At 40.4% G+C, this 15698-nt stretch overlaps 1 pseudogene; it reads left to right on the plus strand.

Annotated features, from left to right (window-relative positions):
* Positions 1–1181: 1181 nt before the first annotated feature.
* LOC100769957 lies at positions 1182–3100 on the plus strand (annotated as a pseudogene).
* Positions 3101–15698: the final 12598 nt, after the last annotated feature.

A 15698-nucleotide genomic window follows, 5' to 3' on the forward strand; every position in this document is an offset into this window, starting at 1 on the left:
TTTGCCTAGCCTTCTCATTTATCCCGTGTCTTCCAGGGTCATATTGTCTCACTTTACATAGTAGGTCTGTCCAGACCATCTTGAAGAGTGCAGTCAGATTTTTGAAGGCCTGTGGTTAAGCTTCTCCTATTTGCCACTGGCTACAGGCTTTTGTCAAATTTATTTACAAAATACTATTTACTTATATTTCCAAATCTATCACAAGTTCATTACCATGGTGCCCACTAGTTGTATTAGGCAGGAGAGTAATTCTAACAAGGACTGACCATTAGATAGATCATAAATAATAAGTAATAGATAGTGGTGATCTTTCGAGCTAGTCCTCTAAAACGACATATAAAAAGAGCTGGTGGTACCCTTTCCAGCTGGGCCAGTTCAGAGCTCTCTAAATAGGATGCAAACAATATATAGTAGTAGTTACTCTGACTATGAAGGTCAAACAACCTTCAAAGACTTCCCCATTGAAGAACACATATAGAATGTTATCTTTTTTCTCCCTATGAACTTTTCATACTAGAAATTCTCAAATACCTATACATATTTTTACATCTTATACATCTCCTCAGAATAAATTCTATATAGAATGGACTTCGAAGAAAAGAATACCTCTTTCCTGGAAGGTCTACTCTAGGATAAAAAGTAAAGAATAAATGGACAATAAGAAGTAAAACAAGTGCCATCCCTGATAGTATCTCGGAGCACATCTTGTCTGGCAGCCTGGTATTGGAGCTCACATGATTCACAACTGGATCAAATTGTTGGATGATTCATATCTGGGTTAAATATGTTGATGACTTTCCTCCCCAAGTATCCCACACAGCAACTTCCTGAACTATGAAAGTTAGTGACTAAAAGGAAGATTTTAGTTGAATTCAGGGTCACTTCTCTATGTCCAGCAACAACAATGTATAGTTCAACAATCTAGTTTTGGTGGGCGATGGTTTGTTTAATTGTCAAATTTCAATGAAGGGTTGTCTATATCACTTTGGTCTGTGAGTATTTCTATGAAAGATTGTACTGAATATACTAATTGATGTGGGAAGGCTTGCTCCTTGTGAGTGGCACCATTCCAACAGTAGGGAATCTTTCATTCATTCTATCTCTGTTCTTGACTCTGGATGTGATTAGCTGCTTTCAAGAAAACACTTCTGCTGGCCGCTGCTCGTCCCGCCTCGTGGACGTTGGTCCGTGCCACCATGGTGCTGTCGCTGGGGCTTCCCTGGGAGCTGGCCGAGGCGGTGGTCCGCGGCCGGGTGCTGGTGGTGGGCGCAGGTGGCATGAGCTGCTCAAGAACCTGGTGCTCACCGGCTTCTCCCACATCGACCTGATTGATCTGGACACCATCGATGTCAGCAACCTCAACAGGCAGTTCTTGTTTCAAAAGAAGCACGTTGGAAGATCAAAGGCGCAGGTTGCCAAAGAAAGTGTGCTCTCCCAAGCTAACATTGAGGCTCACCATGACAGCATCATGAACCCAAACTATAATGGGGAATTTTTTTGACAGTTTATATTGGTTATGAAAGCATTAGATAACAGAGCTGCCTGAAACCATGTAAATAGAATGTGTCTGGCAGCTGACGTGCCTCTCATTGAAAGTGGAACTGCTGGTTATCTTGGACAAGTGACCACTATCAAGAAGGGTGTGACTGAGTGTTACGAATGTCATCGTAAGCCGATGCAGAGGACCTTCCCTGGCTGCATGATCCGGAACACACCTTCTGACCCGATTCACTGCATCGTCTGGGCAAAGTATTTGTTCAGCCAGCTGTTTGGAGAGGAGTATGCTGACCAAAAAGTGTCACCTGACAGAGCCGACCCGGAAGCTACTTGGGAACCAACCGAAGCTGAAGCCAGAGCCAGGGCGTCTAATGAAGATGGAAACTTTAAGTGTATTTCCACTAAGGAATGGGCTAAGTCAACCGGATATGACCCAGTTAAACTTTTCACCAAGCTTTTTAAAGATATTAGCTATCTACTGACAATAGACAAACTCTGGCGCAAGAGGGAACCTCCAGTTCCCCTGGACTGGGCTGAAGTGTAGAGTCAAGGAGAAGAAACCAATGCATCTGGTCAACAAAACGAGGCCCAGTTGGGTTTGAAGGACCAGCAGGTTCTGGATGTAAGGAGCTATGCAAGTCTGTTTTCCAAGAGCATTGAGACTCTGAGGGTCCATTTAGCAGAAAAGGGGGATGGAGCTGAGCTCATCTGGGATAAGGATGACCCGCCAGCAATGGATTTTGTCACCTCGGCTGCAAACGTCAGGATGCACATTTTCAGCATGAATATGGAGAGAAGATTTGATATAAAATCAACGGTGGGGTCTATCATTCTTGCTATCGATACCACTAATGCAGTGATTGCCGGCCTGATTGTGTTGGAAGGATTGAAGATTTTGTCTGGGAAAATAGACTAGAGTAGAACCATGTTTTTGAATAAACAGCCAAACCCAAGGAAGAAGTTCTTAGTGCCCTGCTCACTGGACCCTCCCAACAGCAACTGTTACGTTTGTGCTAGCAGGCTAGAGGTGACCGTGCGGCTCAATGTCCGCAAAGTGACTGTCCTCACCTTACAGGATAAGATAGTGAAAGAGAAGTTCGCTATGCTGGCACCGGATGTCCAAACAGAAGATGGGAAAGGATCAATCCTGATACCTCCAGAAGAGGGAGAGACAGAAGCTAATAACACCAAGAAGTTGTCTGATTTTGGAATTAGAAATGGCAGCCGGCTTCAAGCAGATGACTTCCTTCAAGACTATACTTTCCTGATCAACATTCTTCATAGCGAAGGTCTAAGAAAGGATGTTGAATTTGAGGTTGTTGGTGATGCCCCAGAAAAAGTGGGTCCCAAACAAGCTGAAGATGCTGCCAAAAGCATCACCAACGGCAGTGACAATGGTGCCCAGCCTTCAACCTCCACAGCCCAAAAGCAAGATGATGTCCTCATAGTTGATTCCAACGAAGAAGGCCCTTCAAATAGCGCTGACGGCAGAGAGGACGACAAAGCCTGCAAGCGGAAATTGGAAGAGACTGAGGGAGCCAGTGCTAATCGGTCCCGCTTGGAGCAAGTGGAAGATCTTGATGACGTCATAGGGTTAGACTGAGGGGACTCGTGGCCCTTGCCCTGGTCGGAACCGAAGGTTTTGTCCTTTCTTGCAGAAGGAAAGCACCAGCTGCAGAGGCTCTGGTTCCGCTCCTGTGTGAAGCATTCATTTGCTAAGACTGTTAGAGACTGTGTTGCTGTATTGAAGTAGGAGTGTAGTGTCCGGGACCTGGGTATGAATTTCAGATAAATTCTTAGAAATGGGTTAGATTTTCTGTCCACTTCCTCTTCTCAGTGCTGTATTTTGTCATTTTTCAATCTGAGCCAGCCTTGTGCATGCTTTGTGTTCATATGTATATCCATCCTATTGTCTCTACCTCTTGTTATAACATTTCCACTTCCTCTTTAACAGGGATCTATGAGCATTGAGGAGAAGAATTTGAAAAAGGAAATTTATTTAAGGCCCAGGATTCTAAAGTACCTCACTCTGCACATTGTCAAGGTGTGTATCTCTGTGTTACCATCTTCTGCAAACAGAACCCTCTGCAAACAGAGGTTTCAGTGAAATACTGATCTGTGAGTATATTAGTATGTTATTTGATTTGTTTTCATTATTTCATTTAACTTGTTGGTGTTTTTGAAGACTTAAGTGATTTATTCATATGCTCTTAAGGTTTCTTCCAAAGTAGTCTTTATATTCTTATAAACACCAGCCCAAGTGAAATCCCATATTGTGCTGGCTTCCATCTTAGTGCATAATGACTGTTTGCCCTAGGCTCAAAATTCCAGAAAGATAAGTTAATAGAAAAGAGCCCTAACTCTTTGACCCCCTACCCAGATATAAACAGCCATGACTGTCTACATATTATGATAAAACTACCTGCTGTTTTTGCTTCTGTTACTTACACAGATACCCAAAGTTTGCTTCTAGTCATCTCAGCCACTTAAACTTTGTAGAATATACCAGCAAAAACAACCCTTCCCCCTCCTTCACAACATGCCTGAAATTTGACTGTTATAAGGCTGTTGTCCTTATAACAGCAAATCAGTAAATATTTTAATTATAATTGGATTGAGTCTATTGTCTTTTTGTTTGTTTGTTTTGTTTTTTAAGACAGGGTTTCCTTGTATTGCTTTGAAGCCTGCCCTGGTACTCACTCTGTAGACCAGGCTGGCCTTGAACTCACAGAGATCCTCCTGCCTCTGCCTCCCGAGTGCTGGGATTACAGGCATGTGCCACCAGCGCCTGGCTGAATCTGTCGTCTTTAACCAGGGGTTACTAATTCCATAATACGATTCACTGAATAGCCTAAGCACATTGTCACATTAGGGTATTCTCACAAACTGTTTCTTCACTTAAAGAATTTTTCTCTAGGCATTGTGGAGTTTGTTTTGTTGTTATTATTGTTAAGTCTTGTCTCAAACTTCAGCTTTTGGAAGCATTTTCTGAGTGTCTAATTCCTCATCTCATTTCCCTGTATTACTTCCTAGAGTGCTTGACAATACTTGAAACATACTTAGAGGATAAAAAAATAATATGAGGCCTAGAGATAGTTCTTGTGATATTATAGTGAAGAATGTGCCTGGTTTTGTCCTTGTCCAAAGAGTCTGCCTGAAACTAAAGTGAAGAGTTTTGGATTAATTCTATTGGCAGAGGAAATCTCAAAACAGCCTAGTATAGACTCTGTCGTGTGGTTATTAATGTTGACTCCAATGAAGATTTATCGTGAAAAGGAGCAAGATGAGCAAAAAACAAAACAAAAAATCCAAAGTGTACAGGTTGAGAAAAGGCGTACCAGAAAGTGAAATAGAGCTAAATCCTGTGTTCAAGGAGATAAATGGATTAAAAAATTGAATAAAGGGAGTGGTAACCTCAGCTAAATTTCCAGTTTGTGCAAAAAGAATTAAAGAAAAGCTTAGAGACAAGTGTTGTGGTATAGACTTCTAATCCCAGCACTTGAAAGGCAGAGGCTGGTAGATCTCTGAGTTTGAGGCCAGCCTGGGCTACTGAACAAGTTTCATGACAGCTAAGCTTTAGCAGTGAAAGACAGAAAGCTGGTGAAGATGCAATTGAAAGAGGGGGCCATGTTCTAAAGTCCTAGCAAGCAGCAGAACTTGGCAACTTTGGATGCATGGTCCTGGAGTTAAGGATAGAAGAAAGGGGCTATGGAGTTTGCTTCTGCAACTAAGGAAAGTCACTGAGGTCAGACATGTGTCAGGGGTGTCCCTGAATGGAAGCATAGATGGGCCATTGCATAAAGCTGTGAAGTCAAAGTTTTGATTGCCTTTGAGACCCCAACATATTGAGGATACCACAGTCATGGGATACCTGCTGAGGAGAGCTACTAACAGGGAGTAGAACCAGCCCAAGAGAAAGAAGTGTGTTGCAGTCAACATGACTGAATGGAGTTGGCCAGCTGAAGAACACTTTGACATTAGACATGAAGATGTTGAATTTAGAGTTTGCTCAGCTTGTTTTCAGTCTTGCTTTGGTCCAGTTTTTCCTCAATATGCTTCCTTCCCTATGTATTGGAATGGTAATGCATATCCTATGCCAGTATATGTTTGAAGTATGTGATCTGTTATTTAATTTTAATTTTATAGGGAATTACAGTTAAGAAACTGCCATGAGTCTCAGAAGATTCTTTGGATTTTAAAACAACTTTGAGACTGTTATAGACTATGGGTTCTTTTGAAACTGGACTGAATGCATTTTTATTGAGGATATGGTTAAAAGTCTTTTGGGGCCAGAGAGTGAAATATGGTAGTTTGAAAGAAAATGTCCCCCAAGGTTTGGCCTTGTTGGAGGAAGTGTGTCACTGTGGGGTGGGCTTTGAGTTTTCCTGTGCTCTAGCTATTTTCAGTGCCACAGTCAACTTCCATTTGCCTCTCTCAGCTACTTCTCTTGTACCATGTCTGCCTGCATGCCACCATGTCCTGCCATGATGGTAATGGAATGATCCTCTGTAACTGTAAGTTTATACCTCAATGAAATGTTTTCCTTTATAAGAGTGGCCCATGGTCATGGCATCTTTTCACAGCAATAGAAACCTAACTAAGGCAAGTACTGATGATGGACATGAGTAGATTTTTATGTAACCATTCTGCAGTTATTCTCTAACTTTTCCACTTTCCTTTCTAGTTTCCCAAAGTAAACAATTGGATCTTTCACAAGTAGTAAGTAATATGAAGATATATAAACATGTGAATTTATAAATATAAAGGAATTAGTAAATAATAGATGAAAAATAAATATAGGAGGGAATGATTAAGGATAGATTCTTGATGTTAATTGTAGGCTTTTACACACAAATACATACACATGCATACATTAAACCACAATATGCTCCACAAGACATACATACACATACACAAAATATACTAGACACATCCTTTTAAGTCTGATTTTTCACTCTACAAGTAACATAAACATTTGCCCATCATACTGAATATTTTTCCATAATTTTGTCAGTGAACACATACCATTTATCTCAACTCTCTCTCACTTCTCCATAAATTATTTGAAAGAATATTTTTCATTGTACTCTAGCAAAAATGAGTAAAAAACAATTTCAAAGTTTTTAATAATATTGAAAGCAAAACCAAGCATTTTTTGGACATTGTTCTCATGTTTATATGACATTTGATTTTCTCTTTCTGAACATGTGGATAGATGGCAGGAGAATGACATACAACTAGTTTCCTGGGTGAATTCAAGGGTCAAGAATCTTGACCACACAACAGCAACACAAACATACCATAGTTTCAGAGAAGCCCCCAGCAATGTCTTATTTTTTCAGATCATTTGACAGAATGTTAAGAAGAATTGAGAAAAACCCTCAACATTTCATTTATGCAATCTAACTTGACTCTTATTCAAAGGTCTTATTCAAAGAATAGTAGCTTAGTTGGAACAATGAGTTGTGTTTTGGCAGAATTAATAAGACAAAAATGAAGGAAAACTCTACTACACCATGAGGCAGGGAGTAATGTCTTACTTGAAATACTATACAGAAACCAAAGAAAGGCGTTCTAATTCGAGTCAGTAGTATAGCTGACATATAGTATATGTCTTAGGATTTCTATTGCTGGGATAAAATGCAATGACCAAAAGGAATCCAGGTTGGAAAGGGTAAGTTTCATCTTACAGTTCCAAAGCACAGTCCACTATTGAAGGAAGTCAGGGAAGGAACTCAAACAGGGCTGGAACCTGGAGCCAGGAACTGGTGCAAAGTTTATGGAGGAGTATAGAGAGTATAAGGTCCTTGTGTTCACAGACAAGCACTAGGGAAACCAGAAATGTTAAGTTTCTTGTTTCTTCAAAAGAAGGGATTCATATACCTGTTTTCTACCCAGAAGGCGGGGAGTGGATATTGTTAATAGCCTGGTAATCCATGCTATGGTTACACCATGTCCTTTGTGCACTGTGAGGAAGTGCTCATGAAACAGCAAAATCATCACACAAGCAGGGTCATTGATGGATCAGGGCTGTACAACAAGCACTCGGGAGTTGTGTTTCTCTTGGCATCCATGAGCAGAAGTTGAAGCAGGGTTTATAAGCATAAAAACCACAAACATGTGTGCCTAGATACAGTTACATTTTTCACCAATCAGGAGTCAAAAATTAGGAGCTTTTCTTGTGTGTTCCATCATTGTCAACTAACACTAGTATAGTCAAATCATCAGATTCACTTGTTCTTTTTATTACTAGGAAGTTTTGTTTTAAGAATAGGCATTATGATTTGGGGAACTATTGTTGCTTAGAGAGGACTTGGGAACTTAGGTTAGATGGAGTCTGAAGTCAAAATGACTGTACTTACAACAGATGCTTTTTGCCTGTCCCAACACTATCTGTAAGGCTGGGCCACACCTGAGTCCCCCAGACTATTATATTTATCTCCAATTCTTCCTCCCTAGATCTTTACCTGGAGCATTGCTTCTCAGTAGAACCCATCCTTAGGCACATGTATTTTAGAGCCTTGTGACCACTATGCTATCTCTATGACTGATCCACACTAGATCCTTAGTCCTTAAGCCATTGAACCCATCTTCAAGATAGAGGTCACATGTACTTTGAAAAATAATTTTGATGTAGTCAAACCTGAGACTTTATTGTGCAGGAGATTTCATTGTTACCAGGAAACTTCTTTACAAAATTGTACTCTACTTAAATACAATTAAAATAAACTGCCTGGATTTAGACTCTAGAAGTTTGAACAAATATGGCTAAGTCGTTCTGCACTGTATTTCCTTCTTTCCACACACGGGTTTGTCTCTCTACTGGTTGCAGCATTTGCAGGGTCAACTGAAGAAGAGTGCTGTTTATCTATTGGCTTGTTCCTCATAGCTTGCTTGGTCTTATTTCTTATAACACCAAGGACCAAAAGGCCAAGTGTGGTACTGCACACAGTGAGATGGGTCTTTCCAATCAATTGCCAATCAAGAAAATGTATCACATGTCAATTTAGAGGAAGAACATACTCAATTGAGGTTCTCCCCTCCTTGTGACTAACTTGTGTCAAGCTGACATGAAACTAGCCAGCACAGATGCATTGTGTGTTTGTTTATCCAGTGAGGCCTCTGGGAGATCATATTGTTATTCAAGGAAACTATGATAGAGTACATGATATATCCAAGTAAGAGAGAAGTATCAGGGCATTGTTAAAGCTCTGTGTTCAACGAAAATAGACAAAAGAAACATTACTTGTATGGAAGCAAGTATCTGGTGGTACACACCTTTAATCCCAGCACTTGGAAGGCAGAGGCAGGCGGAGCTCTGTGAGTTGGAGACCAGCCTGGTCTACAAGAGCTAGTTCCAGGACAGCCTCCAAAGCCACAGAGAAACCCTGTCTCGAAAAACCAAAAAAAAAAAAAAAAAAAGGGGGGGGGATCTGAATTATACAAAATATTGATGAACAAGACAGTGTGAATTCCTCTCAAAGGGAACTCTTCACCCATGCTTTTGAGGGACACATTGTGCTTGTGATAGTTCCATTTCCTCTATAATCTCTGCGAGAGACTTTATCTATGGACAGAATGATGTTTAGTTTTAATTGTCAACTTGACACAATTGAGAACTACCTGGGAAAATAGTCTTATTGAAGAGTCTGTATGTTAAGTTGATTTCTGGGCATGTTTGTAGGAGGTTGTCATTATTATCTTAATTGAAGTGAAAATACCCATCCTGAAAGTGGTCAGCATCATTTTATGAACTAGGCCATGGAATGAATGAAAAGGAGAGTGTGATCCTAGCACTAATTAAAGTGCATGAATCCATTGCTCTGTCCTTAATTATAAATGAGATGGAAATCACTCCCTTAAACTCCCCTGCTAGCTACTGTATCTTCCCCATGTGAAGAAGAGTTTCTGGAGGAAAACCTTTTGTCTTCAAAGGTTGATTGACTGATTAGTACTTCAATGATGTGGGGCAGGTGGAATGTTACAGGCCCAAAGCCTCAAAACAATTTATCTTGTACTATGTTTAGCCCCCTAAAGAGCCATTTTTTGCCCACATATGTGTCAGATCTAACACCCTGATAAGCAGATAAAAAACTTTGAAGTATGTTAAAAAACAACCAGCTCTTCATGAACCAAAGGGCAAAGAATGCTGTTAGATAACACTTGAGGACTATTCTTAATATTTGTACCTGTATATTTGAAAAATGTCTTTATCCATGACTTTCTTTGCTCTGTTACTATAAAAATTTTATGAAACTTCATATTAAAACATGGAATTTAAGGTGACCCAAATTTGTGTTTCCAGACCCTGGTTTTGGAATAAATTATCTTGTTTACTTTGAGATGAGAGCTGGGTTTGCATCAACATCCACTATGATGGACTATAATCTGGAGCTATGTACCAAAATAACCTTTCCCCCCTTAAGTAGCTTTTGTTAGTGTGGTAGTTGTAATTGGTAGAATGTAATTGGCCACCATAAACTCATTGGAATTATTAAGGCATTATTAAGAGGAGTGCCTTTGTCAAAGTAGATGTGGACTCGTTGGAGGAAGTGTGTCACTATACGGGTAGGCTTTGAGGTCTTTTTTGCTCAAGCTTCTCTCAATGTGACACTCAGACTACTTTCTCTGGCCTACTGTAGCCAAGCTGTAGGACACTCAGCTACTTCTCCAGCACCATGTATGCCTGCATGCCACCATTTTGCAACATGATAATGGACTAAACCTCTGAAAATGTAAGACACCACAATTAAAAGTTTTTCTTTTATAAGAGTTGTCATAGTCATGGTGTCTCTTCACAGCAATAGAAACCCTACTGAGACAGAGTATTTTATCATAACATCACTAAAGGCAAACAACTGTAGTAGATTTTTCCTTTCCAGGTTACAACTATTCCTGGAGTGGAGCTAACTGTATGTATCCAAACAGTACTTTTTTTTTTTAATTCATGAGATTTTGAAATACCTTGGGCTTCTGGGTAAGTTTTTTGTTTGTTTTATAAAGAATAGATAGAAAAGTTTTTTGTTATATAATATGTGTGGCAATAAAAATGTAATATATAAAGGTAGTATTTCATAGTTCAAAGTTAAAATGTCAGTGAATATAACAATTTTTTTTTCAAACTGCATGAGGCTTTATTGTTATTTAATGAGCTAACCCCATGTTAGCTCAGGTCTTTGACCCACCCACCATGGCAGATGGCTAGCAAAGACAGTTCGAAGCCGCTGCGTACAGATCTTTATAGGGCAGCGTAAGGGGAGTGTCTAGGGGTATGCACAGGCTCAGGATTGGTGTGCCTCCAGGCTTGGAGGGTTTGCCCTGTGTTGATTGGTCAACTGGTTGTTATGGTCCATAGGCCCTCCCAGGGTGGTTGGTATGCTCTGCACGTCATTGCTGTGCACTTGTCCGTAAAGCACACCCAGAGCCGTAAAGCATAGCGCTACCAGCTAACTTCTGATTGGTTCCTTGCCTCGAGGCAAGGATCTGACTTTCTAGTGACTAGGACAAGGTCAGACAAGCACGTGTTACTGTCATGGCTGCCAAAATGGGGAGCTGGTCCCTTCATTGCCCCGTTTTTTGTTTTTTGAAATTCCAATCATGGAATTGCTGTCTCTCTAGCGCCCCCATCAGGGAGTGAGAGATATTGGCAATCCCATGCAAGGGAGTCCTTCTGACTTAGCATTTTAACCAGGGAAAATGGGCAGGTGAATTCTTTCCCATGCTACTTCCTGCTGACTTTGGGACCAAGTTAGGGACCCCAGAAGGTTGATATGCTAGTCAAAAGCAAAATAACAATAATAATAATAATAATTTAGGCAATGAGGAATCCATCAGGGGCTGTTGGCAGACTCTGTTGCAGAGACAGGGGGTGTCCACATCAGCTGGACCGGTTCACATCCACAGCAAGTCCAGGGCTCGCAGTCTACTTAGAACAGCCTGTAGTCAGCAACTGATACTCAGATGTCTGCCAGAAGCAGACACCTGTTTAAGACATGTTTAAACTAGGAACAGAGGTTAAAACTTATTTACTGAAGCCCACAGTACAGAAAAAGCAGATATCTGGATATCTGTTCAAACATCAGGAACATATTTATAATTTTGAGTCCTAGCAAAAATACAGATTTGGGCTAGAAGCAAGTACATTTTTCTTCTGTCCAGAGAGCCAGTTATGGATTGGACAGAGGTGCCTTTGGCCTGATGAAAAGCCCTTTAAGTTTATACCTAAATGACAATCAAAATAAACTTAAAAACCTTGAACTTGTGACTCAACAGTAGGTAGTCATTACTTTATCAGCTAACATGTTGACTGTAGCCTATAGTGGATCTGACTGTCTGATGCTGGCAAGCTGACAACCATTAATATTTCAGAGATCTGAGAAGGGTATATTTTATCTGAATCTACTAAAAAGTGACAGAAGCCAGTCCATATACAGTTAGCCATACCCAAGTTTCTCCATTACCGCTGGAGGCAGATGTCTCAAAGAACAGCAATCTTTGCCAGGCCTATAAGGTGAGAGGTTTTTTTTTTTTTTTTCTCTCTGTGGAAGAGGGACATGGAAAAGACTGACCTTGTTTTGTCTAGGCAAAGGGGGTGCAATCAATTTTCCAATGTCCAGCAGCTTTGTCCACAGTCTTGGCCAGGTCCTGGCAGGCAGCAGGTATCACATCTGAGCATCTCACTCACTGGTCCAGATGCAGGAACTGGGATGCCTCATAATCTTCTTTGGAGACTTTGGGTCACTGTCAGGATCTGGCAGTCTGTCTGATATTGTAAACTTTAAAGATAACAATTTAAATGCCATATTCTGCAGGTCTCTGAAGCATTAGAGGTCTGTCTGTCTGTTTTAGTTACTTGCCCTAAGCACACAGGTGGCTAGGTAAGGTGTTATTTCTGTAATTAATTTTCAGTCTGACTGTAACTGGTTTTAACTTATTAAAATATTTGAAACTTAGCACAGCTGAATTTAAAACTGCATAGAATTACCTTATATTCCTTAAATAGTAGCTACATGTACACATTTTAGCTGCTTTGCTTAAATTTAACTTCTTTCTGAGACAGGATTTTTCTGTGGCTTTGGAGCCTGTCCTGGAATTTGCTCTGCCAACCAGGCAGGTCTTGAACTCACAAAGATCCACCCGCCTCTGCCTCGAAGTGGTGGGACTAAAGACATGTGCCACCAATGCCCTAAACTTAACTTCTGAAAACATAAACTGTAACATCTTATAATAGATTAGCATCTTTTATAAAACAAGAACTTTACATTGTCAGGCTTTGCTTAAAAATGATTCTAAATTGAAGCTCTTTAAGTACAAACATTAATAAAAGCAAACATTAAAAAAAAACTGGTTTTAAAAAGAAATTTAAATTCCTTTAATGTCTTTCTGTAATATATAGAAGCATTAACGTTTTAAATCTTAACTGAAAAACTTGTTTCTGAGACGGTACTTCTAATTTCCATGTGGTCATCTTTAGTCAAGATGGCTGTTTAAGTATCTTTTTTCAACTTTAGCAAAATGGCTACCAGTCATTTTGTGCCACGTGGCTGGCTACAAAATGGTGGTGACCCTCAACATTTATTAGCTACATGCTTGTAACAGAACTTAGGTTATGCCAGGAAACAGAACATTTTAAAACAAATATCCATAATTTACTTGAGAAATAAACAGGACTTTTTAAACAGAATTAACTTAATATGGTTAAATTTTAACTTATGTTACCAATTTTTTGAAATTTACTATTTGTAGACATGAGAAACCATAGCAAACAGTATACATTTTTCTCTTTTAACAACCTTTTCTCTGACCTTCTATGACTTGCTTTAACCCTCTATAACTTTCTATATACCTTTGGTTTATTCCTCTGATTTTCTTAGATATTCTTAGACAAATTTCTCTTTCCCTTTCTCTCTTTATTACTTTAGTACATTTTCTCTCATTTCTCAGTCAACATAAAAATTCTTATCAAAGTCACTTTTATAGTTTTGAATAACTTTAAGGCCGTTTTTAGAAGTCTGGATCAGGCCAGATAAGTTTGTATGCCCCAGTTCCATGTGCTCAAGGCAGAGACCTGGAGGGGGGGTGCTGCTGGTAATCCCAGACCCTCGGCCAATGCAGGGTTGGGAAAAAGACCCCCGTGGTCCCCATGCATACCTTGTGTGTGGAGTACAGAGAAGGCCTTGCAGCCATGTTCCCTCAGAGCAGGGAAACTCCTGCCAAAAGCCAGGACCCATGGCAGGACAGCAGTTGGGGCAGAGACAGCCCCACTTTGCATGCCTCACAGATAAGCAGGTGAAGATGGAAAAACAGACTCACCTACATCGGCCAGGCTCAGCTGTAAGGGCTGCAGCAATGGTTGGAGTTCAGAGTAGCAGCCTCAGGGGACTCGGCCGCAACACATCAGATAACACAGATAACAAAGCTGCTCAGTCATCCAGTCCATTCCAACCCTCCAAGCCTTACAGAAAACCGTACAGAAACAAAGGCTGGAAAAGTAAGTTACCTAGTGTGGCACCACGTGACTTAACGAAAGGGGGTGTTGGAACTTTAACTGACTAACTATGGTCCTTAACCTCTGCCCAGTGGTCAAAAGTCAGACTGGGCGTGGGGGGCGGTGGTTCGTACGGAGACAGACTCAAACAGCAAAAACAGTACAGACATCAGACAGGACAAACCTCGTGGCAGAGGAATGGTGCCCCAAACCAAAATTACAAACAACCCTTAGAATTTTGTCCAGGGCGGGACTTCAGAGTTTCTGAACACGTATGTTTCCCCCTGAGGTCCAAATTACAAATCAAAATAACAAGTACAAGTCCTGCGCCAGCACAGATCAAATTTAAGTCATGGCACCAAACCAACATAACAGCAAGAGACATACAGAACATTGAACATATAATTTGCAAGCTCAAATCACCTTACCTCCAAGATCAAATCCACTCAGGTGAGGGGTGGCCGCAAATCCCGGACGAGCCCCCAAATGTTAGACCCCGGAAAACTCAGGCCTCCGGGGTCCCAGCCCAGGACCTCGGTCACCCCAATCACCAGGCGGATTCGAAAACTTGCTGCAAACTGCATGAGGCTTTATTGTTGTTTAATGAGCTAACCCCATGTTAGCTCAGGTATTTCACCCACCCGCCATGGCGGATGGATAGCAAAGACCAAATATAACAATTTTAACCACTGTGTAAGTCTACTAAGCTTGAAAAATCTGTTAGTTACCAAACACCTCATACAGTACATGCAACTGATGCCATGCTTATAGTTGAGATTTATTATGTAGTTTCAATAGTACATTGAAGGTTCAGTCATGTAAGTACTAATACTATCACCAATTTGCAGGTAAAATACTGACCAAGTGTATTAGGATGATACAAATTTCCCAAATTAACAGACAGGTCTGAATAAACCCACAAAATCAGGAAAACTGTTTCACTATTATTTGGGCAGAAGGAACAATATGTTAAAGGGACATTTGGTTATAGAAAGAGAGCATAGTTGTCACCACAATAGGCCTCCTGTATCATTAACAGAGATAAATAAATGATTGTGTTTTGAAAAGGATCTCTAAGTTTCATTTAATAATTTACTGCCTGGCAGTGATCTGAGTGATTATGCCCATATATTATTCAATCAAAACAACTACCTTTGGAAGTACAAACTGTTTGCCCAAGGCTCATATTACAGCATTGCAGAGAGGAAAAAAAAAAGTAGTACATCCCAGAAGCCAAGATTACCAGTCAAGGATGTCTTTGGAGTCTGTGCCTTAAGCTTTATTGTCCACACCCATTTAGCAAGTGTCAATTTACCAGCCAGAAGCCAGCATTGTGACTGGCACTAATGTGTTTATGCCATTTCCTTTTTAACAAATCAGGAGAAGGGATCTTAGTCTTCATTTTACAGTTGGAGGAACCAACACTCCCAAGTGTCTGGCCAATCTGAATATTAGCTGAGCAGAAATTCTTACTCAGGCCTATAAACAACTCTTATTATTGGATTGTGTACCTCCTCCTTAGTTTCTTCCTGATTAAATTTTATTTTTGACCTTTTGCTATGGAAAATTTGATTCATTCCTTCAAATATCCTTTGCATTGTGGTTTGGAAGTAGAATGTCCTCCATAACCCCATGTGTTTGAGCATATGGCCTTCAGTTGTGGCACTGTTGTATGAAGTTATAGGTAGGTCTAGCTACAGGAAGTAGGTGTATC

This window comes from Cricetulus griseus, chromosome 2 (assembly GCF_003668045.3).
Source record: "Cricetulus griseus strain 17A/GY chromosome 2, alternate assembly CriGri-PICRH-1.0, whole genome shotgun sequence".
In the NCBI taxonomy this organism is placed as follows: Eukaryota; Metazoa; Chordata; class Mammalia; order Rodentia; family Cricetidae; genus Cricetulus; species Cricetulus griseus.